Genomic DNA, 7933 nt, shown 5'->3' on the forward strand with positions numbered 1-7933 from the left:
CCTGTTTTTTCATCATATAGATGGCCTCCGACAAGGCTATGTTAGTAATTGTAAACGCCTTGGCGTTTTGTGGCGTCATAAAAGTTTTTAAAAGACTGCCACCCTCTCTGTTCAGCTCCCTACTGCCTAAACATTATATACACTAATCCGCACGCTCTTTCTTTCTCTCTCTCTCTCCTCAACAGTTCTTTTCTTTCTGATCAATGAAAACTCTGCAGCTCTGAGAAAGAAAAACTTGTACACATTTGAGATATTGAACAAACAGACGCATAAAGATAGCGACATTTGCTTCAAAGATATGTTCCTGGATCAGTAAAATTAAAAGAGAATGATGTCAAGATAGAAACAGTGTAATTGTCTTTACGATTTTAGTAATGGATTCTGAATCTAATGGCTTGTAAAGATAGACTTAAATGGTCCCAACAATTTTGGTGTTCATTCCGTTGAAGAATATTAAGGTGGTTTGCTGGTAATAGTGTTAGAATTATACGGTTTTTTCTGGAGGTGTTCACAGTGTTTTTTTAATTCTCAATGGTTTTGGTGAGTGTTACCTTTGTGGTTTTTTTTTTTGGAGATGAAGTTTATGAAGCTGGGATCAAAGCCTGATGCATTTCAAGCTGAAGGCAGTAGGATCAGGTTAGGATTACTTGCATATTACCTCTGTTTTTCGTTCTTTCTTTCTTTCCACGAGTGTGCTTCTTTTAATTTATTCTTTTTTTCCTCCTTCCATCCGTGTTTATTTATTTATTTCCTTGCATCTCTCTTTTATTCATCTACATAGCTGTTATTTTTGTGAAAAATAGTTTAAAATGCTAAATAAGAAAAGGATGTATCTCGTTGTTATGTTTCCTGTTAATTACTCATTTTTACCCAATAGGACAAGTATTTAGTCTATTTTTTATTTCAATACAAATTTTTTCTGTTGGAACTATTATTTCTTCCTTGTACAGAATGTTTACTGATACTGTTAGATTGTTCTTTTTCTAAAGGGCCTGCTTTTGTTGTTGTTTTACTGGAGAGATTTATTAGTTTGAGATTGCAGCTTTAGTTGTGAACTGATCCAGTTTACAACAGCAGTAATTTCTACAATAAATTCTAAATGGATACTCAGCGTAACACGTTTTGTCACTTGTGACATACAGTAGATTACCGAGTTTCAGTTTTTTAGTAATAATATTAGGTTGTGCTTCAGTGTTCCTCATGAATTCAGCAGACTAGGCAAAGTTTGAAGGTGGGCAATCTTAGAACTGATAATATGGCTCATGTAATTCTTAACTTTAGCAATCTTAGAATCTATTATCAGTAGTTGATTTGGAGAGTAAAGTCGTAAACAAACGCTTAGAAAAGATCCTAGAACACAGCTGTGCCAAGCTGAGCTACGAAGACTTAGTGATTCAATGATCCCATTTGTAGGCGGGTACTCTTTTATTGATAAACAAACTCATGATATGATGTGTGTTTGTTTGTAGTAACTGACTCTAACTTTCTTAGTAATAGTGTAACCTCTGCTCAGGCCAAACTTATGAAACAGAAGCTTTTGGTTCTTCCCATAGGCTACAATAAGTCTCCGTAACAGTGTCCTCAAACTGTTTCCTTTAGTCGGAACTGACCCTAACAAACTTTCTAAATAATAGTATAACCTCTGCGCAGGCCGAGTTTGGGATTCTTGGCATAAACAATATTGATAAGTTCTTTATTACAATCAGAGGTAAAAAGGTTTACCCAGCCCGTTCTAATTAATTACTATCTATGTATCCTGGTTCCATATAAGAGATACCGTGGATGGATGTGGTGTAATGCCTGAGATATATTTTTATTTACTAATAGGTTTTCTGTTATTACAACTTCATCTCAATAGACAAAAATTACAAGTAAAAACATGTTAGACAATCATTTACCTTCGTTTCGACCTGCGAAGCATGCCTGCATCTTACAACCATTTGTTTGTCAAATGGTAATAAAACATGGTTAATGTCTTCGCTAGTTGATATGGTTCTCCAACTCCATGATTCCTGAACTATATAGAATACATTATTACGAATGCAACATTAGGTTTAGTTTCATTCACAGTCGTTGGACTACCAATTACGATCAACATTTGTTTGTAAAAGTTCGTTTTCTTTTATTGACCTGATGTATTTGGCTTACAAGGTTGTGGTAAAGTCCAAAACTCGGATGTTTTGATTTGGTCGTTGTGTCTGCATTTAGAAACTTCTGTAGAAGTTTCTTCCCATTGTAAATCGGAAATCGTATTTCTAGATAACTCCTTGTTTCCTCACAAGTAGAGATTGATTAAAATGGAAATGTACAATATTCCCTCTCTTTTCTGCCAAGGACCTGTGGTTTTGGTTCTAGCATTTCTAAGTTCTTATTAGTTAATGCTTGGCATAATTTGTGCAGGTATGTTACTACTGAACTAGCATCTGATATTGTCATCAATGTTGGAGACGTTAAATTCCATCTACATAAGGTACGATTGTTGTGGAAAGTTTCTTGAGCTGTCAACTTGTTGTCATCTCAAAGTTTACATCTCTAACTGTTGAAACATGATCTCTAATTTCAGTTCCCTCTCTTAGCGAAGAGCAATTACTTGCAAAAGCTTGTTTCAAAAGCCAAGGATGAAAAGACCGAAGTTAACCTGCATGGTTTCCCAGGTGGACCAAATGCTTTTGAGATCTGCGCTAAGTTTTGTTATGGTATGACTGTCACATTGAATGCATACAATGTCGTTGCTGCTCGATGTGGAGCAGAGTACTTAAAGATGACCGATGACATTGAAAGTGGGAACCTCATTTTTAAAATTGAGATTTTCTTAAACTCCAGTGTGTTCCGTAGTTGGAAAGATTGCATCATTGTTCTCCAGGCAACCAAATCTCTTCTGCCTTGGTCTGAAGATCTGAAAGTGGCCTGGAGATGTATAGATTCCATTGCTTTGAAGACTTCTGTGGACCCTGCAAATATCAATTGGGCCTACACCTATAGTCGGAGATTAGCTGTATCAGAACCTGGAAATGGTTTACCTTTCCAACCAAAAATCCCAGTAGTTCCCAAGGATTGGTGGGTTGAAGATATATGTGACCTTGAAATTGACCTTTATAAGAGAGTTATGGTAGCTATTAAGTCGAAGGGGAGAATGCTGGGTAATTAGATTGGAGAAGCACTCGAGGCTTATGCTGTCGGCTACCAGGATCTATGGAGGGTTTGATAGCCGATGGCCATACCCTGAAAAACAAGTCTATAATTGAAACAATCATCTCACTATTGCCATCTTATATGGATGCTGGTTGTTCTTGTAGTTTCCTACTAAAGTTGTTGAAATTTGCTACTTTGGTTGAAGTTGGTGATATACCCAGGGCGGAACTTGTCAAGAGGATCAGCTCGCAGTTAGATAAAGCTTCAGTTCAAGATCTTCTGATTCCAGCAAGATGGCCTGAAATTACTGTTTACGATGTTGCACTTGTGCAGAGCCTTGTCAATGGGTTTGCCAAAAAACATTCGCAAGAATTGGATTATGCTGAAGAAAATGAGAGAAGCAAAGATGATCTAGTATTGTGTCGTGGTGTATGGATGGATGTTGGTAAGTTGATTGATGGTTATCTTGCTCAAATTGCTTCTGATCCCAACGTTTCACTCTCAAGCTTCGCTGAGTTTTCTCAGTCGATTCCCACGGTGGCACGGCCAGTTCAAGACAGTCTGTATAGGGCCATTGATATCTACTTAAAGGTCAGTTTAATGCTGGAGATATTTTCAGTTACCTAACTTCTCGTTTTTCATTTGACAAAAAGCTTGGAGAAGTAATGAAAGAAAATAAACAAATTGACCTCTAGGACATGACACTTTACCTTCAGCAACAGTTAAACAAAGAAGAATAGGGAACACTAGACAGTTGAATTTTTATAAAGATTGCAATTAAATCGAGTCGAGTCCTATGCAAAAAGAATCATAATGTTAAAGGAATATCAGAAATTTGTGTGGAAACATGAAAAATGTTTTGGTGTGTTCTCTTAGTGGGTCGACAAAGGTATGGATTTTCTTACAGAAAGACTTCAAATTTTTACATCAAACTCTTTTCAGTTGCTCTTTATTCTCCTTCCCAGCCATTGTTTACAACTCATTGTCCTGGGTTGTTTGTAGTGGAAATAAAAGATTTGGTTTCTCAACTTTTTCCTACAGCTCTCTTCTTAGTTCATTTTTCTGTCTATGTTTTCCTAATCAAATTAGTAATATATCTATGAAGTTTATTTTTCCTTTTGAAACAAAAAGAACTTCATAACCCTATATATCTTGCTCTTTTTTTCTTTTTTCTTTTTTCTTCTGTTGTGGGATTCTGAGATAATGAAAGATCATACAACCATCAGTTACATGCTACTAGTCTCCAACCTAAGACTACATGTTTCCTTTAATGTTGTATTAGTTTCGTATTATTTAGTGTTATTTTTTAGTGAACCGCTACACTGTGATAGGAGGACTCTGAGATGTCCCCATCTCCGTGGACCACCTAATGAAGGATATGTAATGGAGAATCTTTATTGCATCTCTGTATGCATGTGAGCCGCAGGTGTTGGTTGTGGTTCCCTACTATACAAAATTGATTTTATGAAGTGCTTAGGTGTTTCTGTGTTTGCACAGGAGCATCCGTCCTTGACAAAAAGTGAGAGAAAGAAAATATGCGGGGTAATGGATGTCGAGAAGTTGACGGTGAATGCGAGCATGCATGCCGCACAAAATGAGAGACTCCCACTCCGTGTTGTTGTTCAAGTTCTTTACTGTGAACAGATTAGAGGGGCTAATGGTAACACGAATATGCCACCAAGTTTCTCACGTGAAAGTTCACGCTCAACAAGACAAACAGAAGATTGGGGGAGGTCACTTCCTGAAGACTTGAGGTCAATTGATAGACAAATGAGGAGCATGAAGGTCACTGATGATGAGCGACGGAGAAGGGAGAAGAAAAAGAAGAATACCAACAAGATTTCTGGTGGTGGTGCATTATTGCTACCATCTCGATCAAGGAGGTTTTTTGACAGGTTTTGGATTGGTGGTAACAAGGGGAGAGGAGAAAATAGGGGCTCTGATACATCTGGGAGTTCTCGTAGTCCGACTTCGGTGCATCCCTTGGAAACAAAGTCATTTTGTTCTTCCTCAACAAGGCACAGGAGGAATTCGCTTTTTTAGTGAAAATTTGGTTGTAATTGTCTCTCACAGATATTAGGTGAAGAAGCTTCGTCCAAAGGTAATTTTCAGAAGGTGTAATATCTGCTAACTGTAATACCGGTAAGTTTGGAGTCCTCCAAATTCCAACAATGACGCTTGAATGTAGTTTTGGTAACTAGTCGGGACTTTTTTGTTGTTGCAGATAGATGTAATTAGTTCCTAGCTGTTCTTTGAACTTCAGTGTACTTTTTCTCTATTTCACTATTTGTAACTTCTCCACTTGATTTCAGAGGTGCTAATGTCAATTTCCTTAACTTTCTTGTTTCATTACATCTTTCATAGTACTCAGGGACGGACCCAGAATCTTAGCTAGGGTAGGGGTATTTTCTATATTTTGAGGATTAGGAGGCCGAAGGCCGCCAGAACTTTTAGATCGGTAACAAAATGATATCAAGATCTTTACCTTTTAGTAGGTCTTTTACCTATTTCCCAGGTCCATTTTTCCTAGTTCCCATCATAACCACACGACTTTTTAAATTGGGTAAACAGAACTCGGGCACTTATATTTTCAATAGCTAATCCGAAGTCTCACCATCACCGTCACCAAATTTGATTCGGTTGGAGATTAATTGTCAAATCACCAATATGAAACACCAAATTTGATTCGGTTGGAGATTAATTGTCAAATCACCAATATGAAAACTTAACTGAAGTAGCAAATACCTAATAGCAGTTCCTATGGAATGAACAAACTCATAATTTGTTCATTTTGTTCCCACCATGAAATGAACAAACATGAAAAATGGATGTTCAAATCAACAAATTTTGTTGCTTTGAACATTGAGTCGGAAAATCCAGCGCGCGTTTGCGGTAAAGACGGGCGGCATTGCTACCAACGCTGGCGTCCGAAGAAAAAACGTCAGCGTTTGTACCTCCAACACGCGTTTTCACTTAAAGTGCTCGCGTCAGTACTAAAAGCGCCAGCGTCTGTCCCAATGGCGCCAACGGCTCAATCTGAACGGCTGCAAAAACTTGTGATCCAACGACTACATTTTTTGAAATCTATAAATACACATTCTAAATTCACACATTCAACTCTAAATTCCTCTAAATTCACACATTCTTCTCTTCACTCTCAATTCTTGATTGAACATGTCTCGGCCCCGGTTAGTTCGGCGAGTTCCGTATGCTAAAGAAGAAGATGAATCTATTTGCAGAAACTATCTTTTTTTATCTACTCATCTTGCTTCGGAAAATTATCCATGGGTGAATTTCTGGGCGGTTATTCACGATGGGTTCTGCAGTGACACTCGTAATCCGAGTCGTCGTTCTATACGCGACATAGAACATCGTTGATAGAATCCGAAGATACCTATATGTGATAACCGCAATCGCATGGTGTCTAACTAGTAGACAGAGGCAAGTACGGGTCGAACCCACATGGAGCGGTGGAAATACCGTAATCAATATTTCTAATAAAACTAACACGAAACAATATTTTTGGATTTTTATAATTGAAAATGAATAATAAAATTAAAGTAAACTAATAAAATGAATATAAAGGAAAAGTCGTTAACCAGGGTTTCATGGTATCCACTACTATCTCTATTTAATTCCTGAAATGAAACATAATCCATGAATTATTTATCGTTCGTTCTATCGACATCACCTATTATATGTGTTAGAGTCGCAAATATCACTGGGACGCCCTAAGCATGGCACATCAAAAGATTAAACCGAAGCATGCACCATCAAATTGCATTAGCGAGAAAGTTATACGAAACTAAATATTGATTCACAATTATTATATGACTCTTCTAAGCATACCCCATCAAAAATATTAACCCAAGCATGAATTATCAAATAGTGAGACAAAAATATATTATGAACCTAACAATTAGGCACAAAAGTTATTGTAACCGGTGAAGCAACAACTCATATCATCGTTAAATCAATAAATGAAATCATGGAAGTAATCTATTCAAATCATAGAGGTATTTGCTCAATATAAATCAAATCAAAATAGCCTAATACCCATGTAGTTTCAAACCATAAAAACCCTAATCACAAACATTTAGCTAGACATGGCTTTCTCAAAAGCCATAAACATATGAAGGAGAATCACTAGCAAATCAAGATGGAAATGAAAACATAAAAATCGAAAACCCTTGTCTTCCACCTCATTTCTGGTTCTCGGCTCCGTATCCGCAACCTCCCTCCCAAGATAAAAATCCAGCCGGTCCTCCCCTCTCCAAAACAGAATTCTAATACCGGCCTCCTTTTTCTTTGTCTTTGGCATAAACAACACCTTCCTTCCTAATTCAGACTCGAGTTTCTCCCTGTGTAACCATCAGTCGGACTTCTCTGACCATCTGAATCTCGGCACCTATACGAAATCCCATCACCGGCAATTGTTTCCACCCTTGATATGCATTTCAGCGACTGAAATCAGTTGACACCCATTGAGTCTTCCCAACTTCTCTCACAACTTCAGTTTATACGGACTCTGCTTGCTTGCAGCTCCTTGTCTCTCTGCCATGGCAACACCAACAGCTGCTCCAACTATCGAAGACAAACAACACCATCATCCAACTCGTCTGAGATTACAAACCCATGAACGTCTTCATTATGACGGCAGACAAAACCCATCGAACTCATTGTTGGAACCAGATCCCATTGATGTTTCTTCAAGACCTAATGCTTATGAATTTTGGGGAAGAGCTTCGAACTCCATCCGAGGAGAGATAACAACAACGACAGGAAACACTTTGTTGTAGTT

General features: G+C 37.7%; 1 pseudogene; it reads left to right on the top strand.

The window, feature by feature from the left end:
• The first annotated feature begins 574 nt into the window (after positions 1-574).
• LOC113357025 lies at positions 575-5443 on the top strand (annotated as a pseudogene).
• Positions 5444-7933: the final 2490 nt, after the last annotated feature.

This window comes from Papaver somniferum, chromosome 3, assembly GCF_003573695.1.
Source record: "Papaver somniferum cultivar HN1 chromosome 3, ASM357369v1, whole genome shotgun sequence".
Classification (NCBI taxonomy): Eukaryota; Viridiplantae; Streptophyta; class Magnoliopsida; order Ranunculales; family Papaveraceae; genus Papaver; species Papaver somniferum.